The sequence below is a fragment of the Hypomesus nipponensis genome, chromosome 9 (assembly GCF_054491055.1).
Source record: "Hypomesus nipponensis isolate SF chromosome 9, ASM5449105v1, whole genome shotgun sequence".
In the NCBI taxonomy this organism is placed as follows: domain Eukaryota; kingdom Metazoa; phylum Chordata; class Actinopteri; order Osmeriformes; family Osmeridae; genus Hypomesus; species Hypomesus nipponensis.
In genome coordinates, this window is record NC_140369.1 from 19,929,911 (window position 1) to 19,950,035 (window position 20,125).

Sequence of the window (20,125 nt, forward strand, 5' to 3'; positions counted from 1 at the left end):
AGCGAAAGCATCAAGAGAAACAGGCAGTTCAGAGTGCAAGCTCGGAACCAGAGGATGATCTGACCTTCACAGAGGATTCGGATCTTGAAGTGTCTCAACCACTAGTTTTCACCAGGAGTCAGAACTGGGGAGAAGTTTTATTGCCGCCAGACTTGCGCCCTGCAAGGCATGATGTAGGCACTGACCGTGAACAAGTGATTTTCCCCGCTAAGGAACCAGACGAGTATGCAGAAGAGCCGACCCGTGTCAGCGATGTGGAGACGGTTCCAGATGCAGGTCCATTGCCTAACCAGGAAGCTGTTGCAGAACTGGAGTTAGCAAGTGGAGCATCTGAGGATGAGGACCTGTTACCGCAAAGATCCAGAAGGGAGAGGAAGCCTGTCCTGCGGTTAAGTTATGATGAACTTGGCAAACCGTCTGACCAGCCATTGGGTATCCTGAGTCGAGGAGTACTCATTGGGAGTGGAACTTACCTAGCTGGAAGTCGCCGCCTATGCAACACATTGTGGTGTCATCCGATGGCATTGTGCACTGACTGTTGTCAAGTAAAAACCTCCAGTAGAACAGCTAAAGTGCAGGTAGTTTGATCCTCTGGGGTTTGATGGGGACATCAATCATTTTAGAGGGGGGAGGGTGTAGCCCGGGTGGTAAACATTTCTGTTTAAACAATCCTATTACATAAATATAAAAGTTTGAATAAATAATACTTAAGTTCATAGTTCAATAAATAGACTTTAAGGTTTGAGAGTATGATTTTGATTTGATGAGAAATGCATTGTTCATATTTTACTGAATACAGCATTTGGAAATGTATATCTGTTGTTTAAAAAACAAATGTTAAAATGTACCGGTTACAAATATGAAGAGAGTAGGATGAATGTTTTGTGAATCTATGTTGTTGTTTTAATTTTGATTATGATGTTGAGCCAATCCGGGTTGAGGAAAAGGGGGGAGGGTAACGCGGGAAGGAGAGGAGTGGAAGCGAGAGCGAGCGGAGGAGTTGAAGTGAGACGAGAATTGTAGTGTACGGAAAAATACCAAGAGTGGAGATTCAGTATTGTAGTTAGTGGTGTTGAATATCTCAACCAACAACATTAACCAAGAAAGAGGAGTTTGGCTGTTGGTGGTTTTGGATTACGCACAGACTTTGTCGCGAGGCTAGCTACAGAAGTGCCCGTGTTGGAGCCGGTGGAGGTCGGATTGTTGTCGTCCTCAGTTGTCTTCCGGAGTGGTTCGTCTCGTACATCCACGAGAGGATTTGGTCGGTCTCTCTTCTACCTGCTGCCGCCTTTCTGCCGCAGTGCGTGTGGCTACCGCACTGCTGACCCGAGGTACCAGCTCACTGTTATTTTGTGCCATCGTGGCGAAACAGCCAGTTTTTGTACGGCTACAACGCACACAAGCTACACTCAGGCCTGCACCGTGGAACTGTACTGAATTAAGGTATTCGTGTAGTTAGCATTGCCGGCTAGTTTGTATTGTGTGTCAATGTGCATTACGATGTCATGTAAATGTGAACCAATAACTGAAGAACTGATTTTTGTCTGAAGTAAATATTTCCTGTTTTGTTAAACAGTTGGGGGTATTATTTTTTCATATGTTAAATTGGTTTTAAGTTAGTAACAATTACTAACGAACTCAGGTTAGCCACCTCTCATTACAAATCCACCAAACTAGAGAGGCGCTACATAATAATCCACCAGTCATTTTTACATTTGAACTATGGAAGCATCTATTGGATAAATGAGGTAACTCCTCTATTGTACACCCAACAAATGTTGGGCTACTTTTCAGGCATTTTGGGTTGGTTTTGAGCACTCATTGGGCTGGAAATCTTTGCCGGACCTGGCAACCCTGAACTCAGGTGTTATGTCATTCCCAGTCCTGAGTCAAAGCTTTTAAAGAATGGATCTCTGCATGACGAGCCTGAACAGAGCACAGGTGGCTTACAGAAGACACTTCAAAGTTGTCACTTTCAAAAACAAAATTTTTGATCCCGTCTGGCCAAGATGTCTGAAAGTTAGTACGCATGCCTTATAGCTCATGGGGAACAAAAAAGTCTCAAGAACCCATAATGTCGACAGCATGGATTTGTCTCTACAGTGACAATTTGTGAAGAATTTTAAAAAATGCCTTAAAACCAGACTTTGATCCAATTGTCTTTATGTTGTGTGCATGTATGAAATACTTGTCTGTGTCATGTCAATTTTGTAATGTTTTGCAATGTTGAGGTAGCCTGACGTTGTTATACTCATAATTCTAGTCAGAATATGAGTCTGAAAACTCTCCGTTGGGCTTTGAGTACGGAGCGTGTTTCAACCAAACTCGTAAAACAAATGCCTTTACGCTCAATTGGATAGACCTACAACCAATCAGAGCAACGTATTATGTTGTTTGTTGAAAACGAATTCAACCCAAGGGCTCTTTCGTGACATTGTTGATTACGTTACTGTTGATCATCTGTCCATCATCGTATAAAGCCCACCCTGGCAATTTCATTGGTCCGTCCCGATTCTGGGTTTTCTGTAGTTGTCCCCAATACGAGACCCTCCAGACCCAACTTCCCGAACACATTTTTTTGTGGGCGGGAGAAGTTGGGCTGGCAGCCAGGCTAATGTTGAGGAGGAACCTTAACATTGCATTAAAAAACTGTCTACATGATTTTTTGGGAGCTTGGATGACTTTATTTTTTCCCGTCTATGGCTCCGATGCAATTTGGGAATTGCCATCTTCCCCAAAAGCCCTCTGCAATCTCTGTCCATGCTGCCTCTGTTGGTCTCGGCATTTGTGTCTCCATCATCTTGATGACAATTGCCCTACATGTCATATAGACAGTCTGCCACTGTTTTGCATCCTAGCTTGTACGCAAAAGCCAGACTCCTATCTCCAGTGGCAAATAATCTGTAGGAAAATAGATAATTTGTTAACTGGTGTACAACATACCTGAGTTATTGTTACTTGTGTAAAAATGACAGTTATTCAATTATCTGGCAATTTATGTCAACAGTTGTGAAGTGCCAAGGTCGCCAATAAAAAAAAAAAACGTTCAACCACAGAGTGGATCGGCAGCAGGACCCCAAAAGGAGTGGAAATACTCCCAAGCCCTTTCTTTTCTTGTTTCCCACCTTCAACCCAGGAGGTGCAGTGCAAACACTGAAAGTAATACCCAGCACACAATTTTACATGTGGCACAAGTTCTAAATAACTGAAATGTTTTTCTCATTTCATGAATCAGCATACATTTACCTAGACTATACATGATTGTGCATTTAATTTATGTTTTAGCTCTAGAAGCAGCCTAGACCAGGTTGATGTTGAAGATTGGGAGGCATTGAACCTGAGCGGGATGAAAACGACCAACTGTCCCAATCAGATCAACATTTTCAACCAGCTTCTTCAACCAGCAGGGCAGGGCTGTGCAATTGTTTTCTAAATCTAATAAATAATTATGTTAAATAATTGTAATTTAAATGTTGATTAAAATAATCGTGATTTTTTCTTTTCCATAATCAAGCAGCCCTACAACTGATTTGCCACGCGCAAAAGGGCCTCAGCACCTGCAGTGTCATTGGAGGATAGGCTGCTGGCTATGGTCCAGGGGTCTACACAACCGATGTTTCATTGTGTGCCACAGGATGTTACATTTTGCCCTCAGTGTGGTGCCATTGCTGAACAAATTAAGTGGCTGGAGTAAATTAATGGCAAAAATTGCCCTGTTAGAAGGTCTCCAGGGTGTCCATGATCTGGACCAAGGGCACCGGCAGGCACAGATGCAGGGCCCTGGTCTAATGAGGCCATGGGATCAGACATACCAGCCATCCCACCAGAGCCACCGGAGCCAACCATTGTAGGCACCACCCTTGCATGCACAGGTACAGATGAGGTACAGACCAAGAAGAGAGGAGACTTGGGGGGAATGTGGTGAAAGTACTGTGACCTCACCCATCCCTCACTTTACAGACTTATAGTCCAATACATTGTGATACACGTAAATCAGTATTTCCTTTGTATTTCTCTGTAACTTGTCAACACCTAAGCCCATGCAGTTTGTTTGAAATTGATGGAGTAAGTAAAAGCGGTGCAATGCCCCCTGGGCCTTGAGCCTCCAAAATAGAAGCCCATTGAGGACCACCCAGCTCTCTCCCCAAAACCCCTTTAACAGTGTATTTTGTCACTTAGTTGTGACATCAACAAACATGCTCCCAAGAGCTGTAAATATAATGTTGATGTAATAATCATGGCAAAGGCTGGTGTATTGGCCTACCTCAGTGTAACCAAAAGTCTTTGCTTTGGTTTGACTGCCAGTTTGTAATTGGTGTCCTATCGCTGGAGATCTGCACCAATCAGTGACAGGATGTGGTCCATCTTCAATGGTGTCATTTTCAGGTACGCTCAACGATATTCGGCATTAAAATGCAACTTGTCCACTAGGTGGTAGAAAGCCCCTTGCTCTTGCCTATGCTGGTTGATTGCAGTCACCCAAATTCATTTCCTCTTCTTTATTCACTGGAGGATTAGAAGTGAGGCAAGTGCCTTCGGCCTATTCATTTATATTTACATTTATTCATTTAGCAGACGCTTTTATCCAAAGCAACTTCCAAGAGAGAGCTTTACAAAAGAGCATAGGTCACTGATCATAACAACGAGATAGTCCCAAACATTGCAAGCAGCCAAAACATGAAGCATACATTGTGAAAAAGCTAAACAAGTGCCAAAAGGGAAGACCCATAAGAGCATGTAGTTATACAAGTTACAAATTAAAACAACATGAACCACAAAAGTGCAGGACTGTACCTGTAAAAGAACAATCAACAGTAAAATATTACACAGCAAGTACAAGACTTAACTTCGTTATATCTAACCTACAATAGCAACAAGTCACTCAATAAGAGTCATAGTGATCCTGGAGGAAACTAACAAGTCCAGCCAAGCATTCTTAAGTGCCGTTGTACTCCCGGAACAAGTGCGTCTTGAGCCTTTTCTTGAAGGTGGGGAGACAGTCAGTGTCCCTGATGGAGGTGGGGAGCTGGTTCCACCATTGGGGCGCCAGGCAGGAGAAGAGCTTGTGTTGGGACCGGGCAGTCTTGAGCGGTGGGACCACCAGGCGGTTGTCTGAAGAAGACCGTAGGTGACGGGTGGGGGTGTAAGGTTGCAGGAGAGACTTGATGTAGATGGGTGCAGTCCCGTTTACTGCTCGGAAGGTCAGTACCAGGGTCTTGAATCTGATACGGGCGTTGATGGGTAGCCAGTGGAGGGAGATGAGGAGCGGGGTAACATGGGAGCGTCTGGGTAGATTGTAGACCAGGCGGGCCGCTGCATTCTGAATCCTCTGAAGAGGGCGGGTTGCACATGCTGGGAGACCAGCGAGCAGCGAGTTGCAGTAGTCCAACTTGGAGAGGACCAGTGCTTGGACTAGCAGCTGGGTGGAGTGCTCAGACAGGTATCTCCTGATCTTTCGGATGTTGTAGAGGGTGAATCTACAAGACCGGGAGACTGCGGCGATGTGGGCCGTGAAGGAGAGCTCGTCATCCATTGTAACCCCAAGGTTCCTGGCAGAGGATGAGGGGGTCACCGTCGCAGATCCCAGGGTGATTGACAGGTCGTGGGAGATGGAGGGTTTAGCCGGGATGATGAGAAGTTCTGTTTTGGCGAGGTTCAGCTGGAGGTGGTGCTCGGTCATCCAGGCGGAGATGTCTGCGAGGCAGGCCTCAATCCTAGCAGAGATCCCCGAATCGGTCGGGGGGAACGACAGGTACAGCTGGGTGTCATCAGCGTAGCAGTGGTAGGAGAAGCCATGGGAGGTGATGATTGGTCCAAGTGAGGTGGTGTACAGAGAGAAGAGGAGGGGTCCAAGGACGGAGCCCTGTGGGACACCGGTGGAGAGCTGGCGGGGGTCTGACAGTTTGCCTCCCCAGGAGACCTGGTAGGATCTTCCCGAGAGGTAGGATGAGATCCACTGGAGTGCAGTGCCAGTGATGCCCATCTCTCCAAGTCTGTAGAGCAGGATCTGGTGGTTAACCGTGTCAAACGCTGCAGAAAGGTCCAGCAGAATGATGACGGATGACCTTGAAGCCGCTCTGGCAGACTGGAGGGCAGTGGTGACTGAAAGGAGGGCAGTCTCTATGGAGTGGCCGGTCTTGAAGCCCGATTGGTTGGGGTCAAGCAGGTTGTTCTGAGAGAGAAAGTTAGACAGTTGGTTAGATACAGCACGTTCAATTGTTTTAGAAAAGAAGGGTAGCAGTGATACCGGTCTGTAGTTCTGGAGGACGGCAGGGTTAAGGGAGGGTTTTTTGAGTAGAGGAACAACTCTGGCCTGTTTGAAGGCAGAGGGGAAGGTGCCAGAGGTAAGAGAGGAGTTTAGGACATGGAGCAGAAAAGTTATGATAGAGGGGGAGATAGTTTGAAAGAAAGGGGAGGGGACAGGATCAAGGGGGCAGGAGGTGGGGCGATGAGAGAGAATGAGGTCAGAGAGCTCTGACTCGGACAGGGGAGAGAAAGAGTTTAGACATTTAGTTGGGTCAGTCATGAAAGGTGAGGGGGTAGGAAAGGTGGGTTTAGGGAACCGACTGCTAATGTCGGAGACTTTTTCCTCAAAGAAGGAGGAGAAGTCGTCTGCTGTCAGAGTGGAGGGGGGGGGGTGGGGGAGGTGGGTTAAGAAGGGTGGAGAAGGTAGAGAAAAGTTTGTGGGGGTTAGAAGCAGAGTTGATTTTGTTAAGAAAGTAGAGGGTTTTAGCACCAGTTATGTGAGAAGAGAAGGATTTAAGGAGGGAGTGATACTTATCAAGGTCCAGACCGTCTTTGGACTTGCGCCATCTCCTCTCAGCTGCTCGAAGGGTGGACCGCTTTTCACGAATAACATCCGTAAGCCACGGGCAGGAGGGAGAAGATCGTGCAGGCCTGGTTGACAGGGGACAGAGAGTCAAGTGATGCAGTTAACGTGGTTAACAGGGTGTCGGTGGCAGTGTTAGTGGGGTGGGACGAGAACTCGTCAATGGGAGGGATGGAGGATGTTACAACAGAGGAGAAATGGGAGGGGGATAGGGAGCGGAGGTTGCGCCGGAAAGTTACGAGGGGAGGGGAGGTAGGAGGAGTTGGAGGGAGAGAGACAGAGAATTTGATAAAGTAGTGATCAGATATGTGCAGTGGGGTTACAGAGGTTAAGTCAGTGATCATTCACTGCAGATTCACTGCAATAATTCACTGCAGATATTCACTGCAGGCACTGTAATAAAACAACTGTTGAGGTTAGATTATTCAACAACGCACAGCTTTAATCTATGCTAGCCTCTCTGCTATTCAGAAGTTTAACATAACTTGCAATTTATCAAACCTACTTAGTCAGACTTCTATATCTTGATCTTAGATGTGGAAGCTGAAAACCCTCACTATTTCATTTGCAACTAGTTAGTTTGTATCGAATTAGTTTGTCTCACACCAACGTACGTTTGTATCAAATGGTTTATGGTACATGTCCGTTGATGGTTGCTTGGTAACTATGTCTGCCTTAAATTTAATGTTACACAAATCTTGTTTGATTTACGGGCTACTGTAGACTTCATACTTAGCCATGTTACTGTGATCCAGATGAACGGGTGCAGATGAACGTTTGTTTATAAAATAAATAAACAAAGACAGGAAAATAGATAACGGCTTCATCTTCAACGCGTCCAGTGTAGCCGGTTAAATAAAAGATCCGCTCCGTGAACGTTCTATTTCAGCACGGCAGAATTTCTGCGCTTGGTGTAGCCATAGCGTCACGTATGACATTCTGTATGCCTGTGCCAGATCAGGAAATAATCTGGAAGCTGTCTGAAGTCACACTTTACCATACTGGCGTGTCTTAATCTTTTGCCAGGTGGTACTTTCGTGACTCATGATGGGATAGTGTCTGATGGGTCTCTACCAGATAGAGGGATCGCCAAACTGAAGCGGTCTAGAAGCTAATTGTCACTGTCACTGTGTCAATGATAGCAGCAAGTAATGAGGGAATCCTAAAACAATACCTCGAAAGAAAAAAAAAGTAGGTATCATTTGGGTACCTCCAGTACCTCACAGTTCTTGTTTTGGATTCATCAAGCTTACCTAGTAATTCTAGGCAAATTTCTGTCACGAGTAAGCTTTTCATCAAACCAGGCATATTTGGTCTTAAAAAGCTATAGTAATGTTGGCACAAATGGCACAAGGCACACAGGTTCAAATCCTGTTGTATTTTCTCAGATCTTTTTCTCTGATCATTTTATTTGATGTCTATTGAAGTTGTGGAAGAAATTGTGAAAAAAAGAAAAAAGCTGCATATTTAATGACACTTTCAAAATCTCAGCAAGGTGGCCATCTCTGATTTGGCCACAAGGCCCTTTGTGGACAGTGAGGCTGTCTGTCTCTTGTGGCCTCCTCAGCTCCTCAATAATTCAGTGGTTCGAGGAGATGTCAGCTCTGGTATAATTACCAGTGTGCGGGCGACAGGGTCTTCTGTCAAGGACAAGATGGTACAAGGCCTAACAGTGCTGTGGGGATAGAAAAATAAATAAATGCAAAGACACCATCTATGTCATGTAACTAAAGGGCTAGAATTGGACAGCAAGATTATAGTCGCCTGCTCAAGTTGTATGAACTGCCCGAATGTTTTATATAATACAGTTATATAGCTATTGCATTTGGCCAGCCTTGAAATCTCAGGCTTCAGATGCAATGTGACTTTTACAAAGAGGTACGTGTCTAAACTTGTATGGTTAGCCAAGCTATCTGGAATCTCATGAATTGTATTTCTGCTGGAGGACCACAGTTACTACAGTATATGCTACATTACAAAATATGAGAATTTTAAGGACAAAGGGATGCTTCCCAATAGCAAACAGACACAAAATTTCCTCAATTGAATTGGAAAGGTGTCCAAACTACAATACTGAACAACAATAATTGTCCTGTTATCCCACTTAGTGGTGGTGAGACCACAAGTCTGGAGAGATTGCAATTCCACAAATGTCCTGCTTATGACTATAAAAAACTAAAATGTCCAAGTTTCTTGACTCTAGGACAACACCTATTTTAGAAGTGAGTACTAGTCTTGTCATTTATTGATGTTGAAGATGCAGACGAAGAGATTATTTTTACAACTTATTTTGGACCTATTTGAATACTCACCGATCTTTCCTTTCCCTCAAGTTATTTAACAAATTGTAACATACCCCAAGAACATGTGTAAGAGATTCAGTCGACTGGCACACTTAGTTACAGTAAGTGTCAGACTGAGATGTTCCCTGAACTGCAGCTAATGACACATTGGGTTGTATAGCCTACTGTCTCCCTACAACACAATGAGAACTAATTCCTCAACTACTCACTCATTGGATTTTAACCAGTGTTGGGAACGTTACCAAAGATTAGTCATTAGTTACAGTTACTTGTTACTTATTTCAGAAGTACCTGCATTACTTTACTAGTTACTGCATAGAAAAGTAATTAGTTTCAAGGGAAAATAACGTGAGTGCGAAAGTAACGTGCGTTACTTTTAAATTCCTGCTTCTTTTATCAAATTTACTCACACAGATAGGCCTAGTTATAATATTTTAGTGTTGCAGTTCCACAGTGTGGGACAAGACAACTGTAGAATGTTATATCATTGTATGTTGCTAATTAGTTAGCAACAGACTCAACTGTTGACATAGGTCGCATGTCTTCGACAACATACCTGGCAATCAGTCAGTTTCTGCCTGGCTTACAGACTGGAAATACTAACGGTGCGTTCACACTGCAGCAACGCGAATCGCTTGCCATCACTCGCCTTCCCACAGTTCACCACGCCCGGGTGCGTTTGAAACAGATTCATGTAGAATGTAGTTCTCTAAAGTCACTGTTGTAGTTGTAATGGCCAAGTGTGCAGACTTGGGTTTACGTACTCGCAACATCGATCAAAATAAAACTTGTATACGAAATACAAAACTGTTTAATAGACATACACGTTGACATGTGTAAAAAACGTTTTATTATATTACTCAAAGTCTCTTCTAATCTGTCGATACGATAGGGAGTTCCAACTGGGCTAGCTAGCTAGTTACCACAGAACGAAGTTACGTAATGTCACTAGACTGAATTAGAAAGTACAAGCATCAACAACTTCGGCAACCTTGCACCATGCCTCGTTTTAAAAAAAATGTATATCTCTGTACAAATACAGCTATGTATCGTACAGGACTGGGTAAGCGGCCACACAAACGATTAGTTTCTCCTTCACCTTGAAACCTAGACAGCTGGAAATGTTTGCCATGGTTGTTACGAGAAACAAGAAATAACTCCGATTGGCCATCACTAGCGAAAATCGCTCCTCATTTGCATAAAGTTGAGAAAATCTCAACTCTGTCGCGTCGCGTCTCTACCCACAATGCACCACGCAAGCGATTCGCCTGGCTCCAATGAAAATGAATGGGAAACATGTTGTCGCTCGCATCGCGTCGCTGCAGTGTGAACGCACCGTAACAGTGCGTGTCCACTGCAACGACGCGAATCGCTTGCCATCGCTTGCCTTCCCACAGTTCACCACGCTCGGGGGCGTTTCAAACAGATTAATGTAGAATGTAGTTCTCTAAAGTCACTGTTGTAGTTGTCATGGCCAAGTGTGCAGACTTGGGTTTACGTAGTTGCAACATCGATCAAAATACAACTTGTTTACAAAATATATAACTGTTTAATACTGTAGACATACACGTTGACATGTGTAAAAAAACGTTTTACTATATTCCTCAATCTCTGCTAATCTGCCGATACAATAGGGAGTTCCAGCCCGGCTAGCTAACTAGTTAGGACAGAACGAAGTTACGTTATGTGACTAAACTGAATTTGAAAGTACAAGCACCCACAACTTCGGCAAACCTTGCGCCATGCATCGTTTTTTTGTATTAACATCTCTGTACGAATACAGATATGTATCGTACAGGACTGGGTAAGCAGCCACACAAACGATTAGTTTCTCCTCCAGCTTGAAACCTAGAAAGCTAGAAATGTTTACCATGGTTTCTACGTTACGAGAAACAAGAAAACACTCCGATTGGCCATCGCTAGCGAAAATCGCTCCTCATTAGCATAAAGTTGAGAAAATCTAAACTCGAATCGCTTGAATCGCGTCGCGTCGCTACCCACAATGCACCACGCAAGCGATTCGCCTGGCTCCATAGAAAATGAATGGAAAACATGTTGTCGCTCGCATCGCTTCGCTGCAGTGGACACGCACTGTAAGCCTTGGCTGTTTTGTATGGAGGACCAAACCTGCCATATTTAAAAATGAATGAATGAATAAATAAATGTCCACATCCATGCATTTAGACATAAATAAATGAATACATGTACTAATTAATGCACAATTGTCAATCAATATTACCTTATAATTTACATGTATTTATGTATTTATTTGTGTATTCATTTATTTATTCATTTATTTATTCATTCATGTATTCATTCATTTATTAATTCATGTGTTCATTCATTTATTCATTCATTTATTCATTCATTTATTCATTCATTTATTCATTCATTCATTCCTGTATTTCTTCTTCTCAATATGTTAATGAGATGTGTCAATCAAAATAGGTAGGCGGTATTTGACACACCATTGGCTAATCGTTTTCCACGCTTTGTATTCGATTATGTAGCCTTACATCCATCCTTGCTGTCACGGACAATATAGCCTACATGGACAGGCTGGCCGACCTTGTTGAAAATAAAGATTTAATTCACCATATATGATATTTGGATAAACAAACATGTTATAAAGATTTTACTACGTTAGTTGTGGGCTATCACTTAACACCCAACTTCACTACGCTGACCGGCCAACCATGTGTTTACCCCGATAAAAACGTAAACATTTTAAAATAAAAAATCCTGATTGTTGATTGTCAAACCAACATATTTGTCCTGTGTGTAAGAGCGAGATAGACAATCTGGCGTATAGCCCCCAATCACGCAGAAGAGAAATTTGTGAAGATTGACGACACAAAGTTAATCATCGAAGATGAAAAGTAGCTTAGTCCTAAATGGAGTTGTATGCCCCATAGCACATATTTTACAAAGACTACGGCAACAAAAGCCCAACGTTGCCACGTTATGTTGGGAATGGGATGCCGTTGCAACGGTTATTGTTGGAGCAACAAGTTGCCTAAATAGCCTGTAGCCTATTATGGAGGACCAAACCTGCCATATTTACAAATGAATGAATAAATAAATGTCCACATCCATGCATTTAGACAGAAATAAACGAATATATATATTAATTAATGCACAATTGTCAATCAATAGTTACATATATTTTACATTTATGTATTTATTTATTTTGTATTGATTTATGTATTGATTTATTGATTTATTTATTCATTCATTCATTTATATATTCATTTATTTATTCATTTATTTATTCATTTATTCATTCATTTATTTATTCATTTATTCATTCATTTATTTATTTATTCATTCATTCATTCATTCATTCATTGTTCCCAATATGATAATGAGAGGAGGCCAGTAGGCGTGGAAACTGATGTTCAGACATTGCAATCAATCCAGAGCCATAGATTCAATCTAGGTAACGCCTGGGACACACTGGCTGCGAAGCGCCCTGGAGCGCCACAATATACTACGAATGGCGCGATGCTGTTCACACTAGACGCGCATTTCTCCACGCCGGTCACCAAGCCTTTCACCTTCTCTGAGATTTTCTTTTCTACATGTAAAGCTGACATGTACATAAACATGGCATAGGCTACAGGCTATTTAGGCAACTTGTTGCTCCAACAATAACCGTCGCAACGGCATCCCATTCCCAACATAACGTGGCAACGTTTGGCTTTTGTTGCCGTAGTCTTTGTAAAATATGTGCTATGGGGCATACAACTCCATTTAGGACTAAGCTACTTTTCATCTTCGATGATTAACTTTGTGTCGTCAATCTTCACAAATTTCTCTTCTGCTTGATTGGGGGCTATATGCCAGATTGTCTATCTCGCTCTTACACACAGGACAAGTATGTTGGTTTGACAATCAACAATCAGGATTTTTTATTTTAAAATGTTTACGTTTTTATCGGGGTAAACACATGGTTGGCCGGTCAGCGTAGTGAAGTTGGGTGTTAAGTGATAGCCCACAACTAACGTAGTAAAATCTTTATAACATGTTTGTTTATCCAAATATCATATATGGTGAATTAAATCTTTATTTTCAACAAGGTCGGCCAGCCTGTCCATGTAGGCTATGTTGTCCATGACAGCAAGGATGGATGTAAGGCTACATAATCGAATACAAAGCGTGGAAAACGATTAGCCAAAGGTGTGTCAAATACCGCCTACCTATTTTGATTGACACAACTCATTAACATATTGAGAAGAAGAAATACAGGAATGAATGAATGAATAAATGAATGAATGAATAAATGAATGAACACATGAATTAATAAATGAATGAATACATGAATGAATAAATAAATGAATAAATAAATGAATACACAAATAAATACATAAATACATGTAAATTATAAGGTAATATTGATTGACAATTGTGCATTAATTAGTACATGTATTCATTTATTTATGTCTAAATGCATGGATGTGGACATTTATTTATTCATTCATTCATTTTAAAATATGGCAGGTTTGGTCCTCCATATACTGGCCTCCTCTCATTATCATATTGGGAACAATGAATGAATGAACGAATGAATAAATAAATGAATAAATGAATAAATGAATAAATGAATAAATGAATAAATGAATAAATGAATAAATGAATAAATGAATAAATGAATAAATGAATATATAAATGAATGAATGAATAAATAAACAAATAAATCAATACATCAATACATAAATGAATACAAAATAAATAAATACATAAATGTAAAATATATGTAACTATTGATTGACAATTGTCCATTAATTAATATCTATATTCGTTTATTTCTGTCTAAATGCATGGATGTGGACATTTATTTATTCATTCATTCATTTGTAAATATAGCAGGTTTGGTCCTCCATAGTTTTGATGGAGTGGCTCCGACTGAATGATCAGCGCTGAGCTATCACTGGGTTCTTTCGCGATTATCTTTGTGGAAGCGTGTTGTTTTACTAGGTGCTTGTGAAGATTATAATTATTATTTTTGCAGTGGATAAAGTTCTCGTACCTGCACACAAACTACAACTAACCAGTATATTTTTATCCTTGATCTGGACAAGGGAAAAATAATGTAGATATTTCCATAACAAAATGCTTGCACGGTCCGAAGTGTCGGCCATTGTGTGGGCAAGTCTAAAATGCGGATTAATTCATTCAAACACTGCGTTGCCGTAAACTTGTTTAAGTTAGATAAAAAAATGGAAATTGGGGAATTCATGCAAGAAAAAGGTAACGAGTAACAAGCCCATTTCAATTTCTGTAATGTAACTGCTTAATTTAATTGAAAAAAGTAATTAGTTACATTACTAGTTACTGCCAAAAGTAGTGGAGTTGCAGTAACGCCTTTCTTTGTAAAGCGTTATTCCCGACGCTGGTTTTAACCCAGTTGCCCATGGCTCTCTTGGGGGCTTGCTCCAAACATATCAGGCTGACCTGTTTTGACCACAGCTAGCACCAGATAAGTACCCTAAGATATTAACTAAACAGCAGATAGACTTACGTTTGTACGTTCATTGTGGATAGAAAGGGTCTTCTGGGACTGGGGCAAACTGACATACATTGTTTAGATCGATAATGGAAAATTACCCACACAGGCATGTGGTTCAATGTACGAATTATAGGACTGCCTATCAACTGTATAAAATGCTTGCTGGAATTTATGTTTAAGTAGGTTGTCTCATGGCCGAGAGACCTAAGCGAACGTAGGCTATCTTTTGTTCTTGTGAACAAAAGACAAGACTTTTGTTCTAATTCTAATGTACAAATACAAGCATCTCAATCCAACATATTTACTGTCTTATTTTCTAGTGCTGACTATATCTACAATCTTGCATAGGCCAACAGCTTTCCAAGACCATGTTTTCAAGGGAAAAGTGAGGGAGTCGGGCTAGCAATCACAAGGTTGCCGGATCGATTCCCCGCCGTGCCAAATAACGTTGTGTCCTTGGGCAAGGCACTTCACCCTACTTGCCATGGGGGGAATGTCCCTGTACTTACTGTAAGTCGCTCTGGATAAGAGCGTCTACTAAATGAAAATTTAATTGTTTCTGACATGAATAATCAACTCTACTTTAATTGATGGTTGATCAATTATACTCATTATGAGTGTAAAATATCTGTCAGATGACATCATGATATCATGATGCTCCTGATCCACATAGAAGCAGACATGCAGAGGTTTAACAAGGAGGTCCTTTTCACTGACCCCTGCAACCCAACTACTGGCAGTGTTAAGGTTCTATGCCATTGGCAGTTTTCTGGAGGTTATTGGAGATGGACATGGGCTCTCCAAGGCCTCCGTTTCAAGATCTTGCTGAGTTGAAGAGTTGCTGTCACAACTGCATTACTTTGCCACATCCCAGACCACATCCAATTACACACAACCAGAGGGGACAAGTCTGTGGTGCTGGACTTAGGCTATCCTCAATGGCTTTTATGATTTTTGTATTAGTAGTAGTTTTCACTCCCTCCTGGCCCCTTCACCCTGTGTACCTTCCCAGTCAACCCTGTGGAGTCTTTCTATTTCCTGGGCGCCACCATCTCCTAACATCAGGCTCAGCTCTGCCACCAGCCTCTTCATCCACCGGGCTTGGCGTGCTAGCTAATAAACATCTTCAATGTTCAATTGTTATTGTGTTATTGTAGGCTACTCGTAAAAGCGTTATGTTAATGCATTTCTAGTTACTATAGCACATTACAACAGCCATATTTCCATTTTATAGTATTTCGAATAAGACTGACATTGTTTTTAAATACCTTCATTGCATGCCAAACCCACCAAATTATTTTGTGTAACTTAAATTTACTTGATAATAAACTGGATTCTTATATTTTTTCGGCACTTAAACTTGTATGGCTCACTAAGAAATATCCCAGTTCCAGCGTAACTGGTGTAAAAATAGGACCAAAATAATCTTATTTTAAGTAACTTCACCCGCTGATAGACTTCACTCACTTCACTCACTCACTCACTTCACTCGCTGATAGAAAGGGTATCTGAAGTAACTTCAACATTAGTCTAATGTAGTTTTCATGGTCGGCCTACGTGTGTCTCCACTGAGTCTCTGTGCTACGATGCATTTAGCGATCTACGACTGGTCTGGAGCTCTCGTTAATCTACGACGATTTTCAAGTGCCTCTTTAGCTACGATGGTTTCGGGAAACGGCCCGTACAACTAAGATCCATCGTACGATGGACTCAACGATCAATTTAGGCTTACGATGCTTTCAGGAAACGCACCCCAGACCGAGTACAGAAGCAAAATCCAAATTGAGCGGAAGTACGTAGGAGGGCAGAGCCAGGCTAAGTTGTATGACCCCCAGCAACAATTTTACAAGGACAACGTATATAATGATCAATGCTGGGATATAGCCAATGCCATGTTTATGTACCATGTCAGTGAAAAAGGAAAGCTCAGAGTAGCTGAAAGGCTTGGTGACCGGCGCGGAGAAATGCACGTCTCGTGTGAACAGCTTTTGCTCAGTCGTAGTCGATCGCGGCGCGTCCAGGCGCTTCGCAGCCAGTGTGGCCCAGCCCTCACGCCTCCGCATCGATCATTATCAGGTGATAATGTAGGCTACACCTCGTCGGGCATTATCTGAGAATTGCATCAGTCTCAACATTTACTAGTGTAGAAGGACAAGAATTAACCATTATGTTTATCACCTGTTTACTCAGAGCCCCTTATAATTCTAATTCAGTAACTCTCCTAGGTTTATTATTAAATTAATAGCCTACTATACAAATAATTATGTAATTGCAACCATTGAACACAAGACACCAACACTCCCTGACCAGGATCTCTAAGCATTACCACCTTGTTAAGTGGACCAGGATGTGAACAGTCTCGATAAAAGTTCTGTTGATAAAAGTTAGTTTAGGTAACAAGGTTAACAGGCTTTTTTGTGGTTGAAATATTTACCCATTATCAATGACATGTTGACACTATCCAAAATGTTCTTCAAACCCACTTTGCAATTAAGCAAGTCATACTAATATGTAATAGCCATCATACATTGCCATTTATTCATTTGTCTTCTTTGGTTTTTTCCTTTTGTTTTATTTTGGCAAGTTCATCAGGTCTAGGAATGAAAATAATTGCTGATAGAAAGGGTATTGGTATTCATCAGAAAGTGGTATCCAAACAGGTTACTGTATTCAAGGACATTCAGATTGAGATGTGCCAGCTGACCTACTTAAGTGAGCAAAACGTCAAGGGTCTGTTTTAATATGGTCTGTTTGAATCTCTTCCCCCTCCTCATCCCCTAGACTGGATGCATCATTAGTTTCCTGTTGTTCAGACCCTAAACCATGGGTCACGGTTATAATTACGTTGATTTGTATCAAATATGCACATGTAGCAACAATAAAAGCATCTTGAGTTTGTGGAAAACACTACTTTTTCCTATCATCATTATTATCAGTCATTAAACTAACCCTGACAGCTGCTCTCTTCACCCTCTCCTTCACTCCCACCTCTCTCCATAGTCCCTGTTAACAACATACTGATGTGTCTTAGACAGAAGTCACAACACAAATTCCTGTAATCTTGATAATAATGAAGTGTGTCTAGTTCAATCAAAGTGTCCCTGTTCGCCAGCCTCCCTGTGACGCACACCTTAAGGCAGAAACATCAGAGACTGTGGAAGAAAGGCCAAACGAGGAGTTTGAAACCAGAGGAGAAATGTCAAAAAAGTCTGTCACTAATTAGGTTCTTTTCGCTTACCCCAGATTTTAATTATGATCATGCGCTTCAAGTTTTGCAGATGAAATAAGTGGCTTCCCTTCTCCCCGCTTCTTCTAAAAAGAGGGGGTTAACTGAAGTCTCTAGCTAACTAGCATAGCATCTTTCAAAAAACTGTAAACTTGGCTAAACCAATTCAGACCAAAAAGGTTTATCTTCCATGTGCAAGGTGTTCTCTATTTTGAATAGAAGCACATTAATTGGCATATTTTCAGATACCGTCTCACAAATATGCGATTAGATTTTGACTGGGAAAACGATTTGAGTTTGAATCTTGAGAAGATGTATCATCCACTAATAATTGGATGTTAATGTAACAGAATGACTTAACATATTCCCCGAGGAGTAGAGTTACCGTTAATTGATTACTGAGGTCTATGAAAAGATGCACATTAAATCATAACCAATGAGATGCCCTATAAGGTTGCAGCAATTTAAAGAACAAGTCTCTTGAGCCTTTTAAAGCTTACCGCAACTGAAATGCACTCTGAATTAATAAGTAAGATAGAAATATTCTCAACTCATGTTACCTTACTTAACATTAGCATTATTTATTCAAAAACTCGGCATCCACACTTTGTTTTACCCATCTTGTCTCTTGACATACGCCTCAAGTTAATCTCACATCCTCTTCATCTGAATAACAAAATCACAATCAAAAGGTAAATGTTTGTTTCAGTCGCATATCAAATAAGGCAAGACATTTATTTTATTCATATAAAAATGATATACACTTTAAACAAAACGTGCATGTATTACCCATTTCAGGATAAACAATCAGCAGTTACAGCTGTCACAGTTCTGACTGGACATATTGCATCACCATATGGTCACCATATTGCATCATGTTAACATTAAGAGTGACGGTACAACTTGTGCAACTCGCTGCCTCTGTACAGTAACAATTTAAATGTCAGTTAAGACCTATGCTTCGCTACCACTAGCAGCTTCCAGATGGCCCAACTGCCTGTGCTTCCTGTTTGCGCAGGTCTTAATGAGATTGAAGTGATCACCAAGTTATCAGACAGGCTTAGGTAGATGATGACCTGCTAGTGTGCTAGCTGTTAGTCACCTAGTGGCTTTAGCTACCTTGTTAGCTACCTTGTTAGCTAGTATAGCTAGTAGTAGCAGGGCACTTTAGCTTCATGGGGTCATGAGCAGTCTGGCCTTGGAGTGTCTGTTTAACTTTTGGATAAGGATTGTTCTGTTTTGGATGGTAAGGTATCTTATTTTAGGAAGTGAATACCCAGGTTTGTGGAAACTGCTACGAAAAGTAATTTGGGATGTTTGATACCTGTATGTGTATTTAATCATATTGAATGCAGAGGTTTCACATGGGGATCACAGTTTGTTTATGGATGTTCTAATGTTTGTTTTTGTTTAACGTACATGAAGGCAGTGCTCAGAGAGCATGAGACATTTCAAGGACAGTGGCTTTCGGTTATTTAAAGAGGAAATTATAGAAACATTTGAAAATGTTTGTATATGTACCCAAAGCAACGTTTGATAGTATAAATTTGCCTTCACAACAGAATAATCCATTCAGAATTCACACAGAAAATAACATTTTGAGACACTGAACCACATTTTATAAACGTTGTCTTATTCAGGACAAAGATAAATAAATGTTGGCCAATATACAGTTTATTGGATTTAGAATTTGTCTTCATTCAAGCTTGTGATTGTCAGTAAGTAACCCTATTTTCCCCTCACAAACAGGTCCACACACTCACATACACATGCACTTTGTCTCTGTTTCACACACAAACTATTTCTCTCTTCCACTCACTCACTCACTCACTCACTCACTCACTCAACCACTCAACTCAACTAACTCTCTCTGTCACACACACACGGCCAGGAGTTGTAGTTGTCCAGCCTTGATAGCTCTTCTCAAGATCACAAGAGTTCAATCTGTAATGTGAGCTGCCTAACTAAGTTATTCCAAAAGCTTTGTTGCGGAGTGATATTTGGAGCCATGCAAATACAAAGCCCAATACACACTTTGCTCATACTATTCAGTAAATGATGAATATCTAAATCATAATTTCAAAGTCACTTTCAGTTTCTGTAAGATGAATGTTTTGTTAAAACTTTTTGCATTTAGGAATGTGATATTTTTTGTTATGTCTACCTATTGAGACATACCAGTCATTTTGATTTGTGTTAAACATGATATAACAACAGCACCAGTTCATTAAACTCATGAACTGGGAATTCGAAGACAT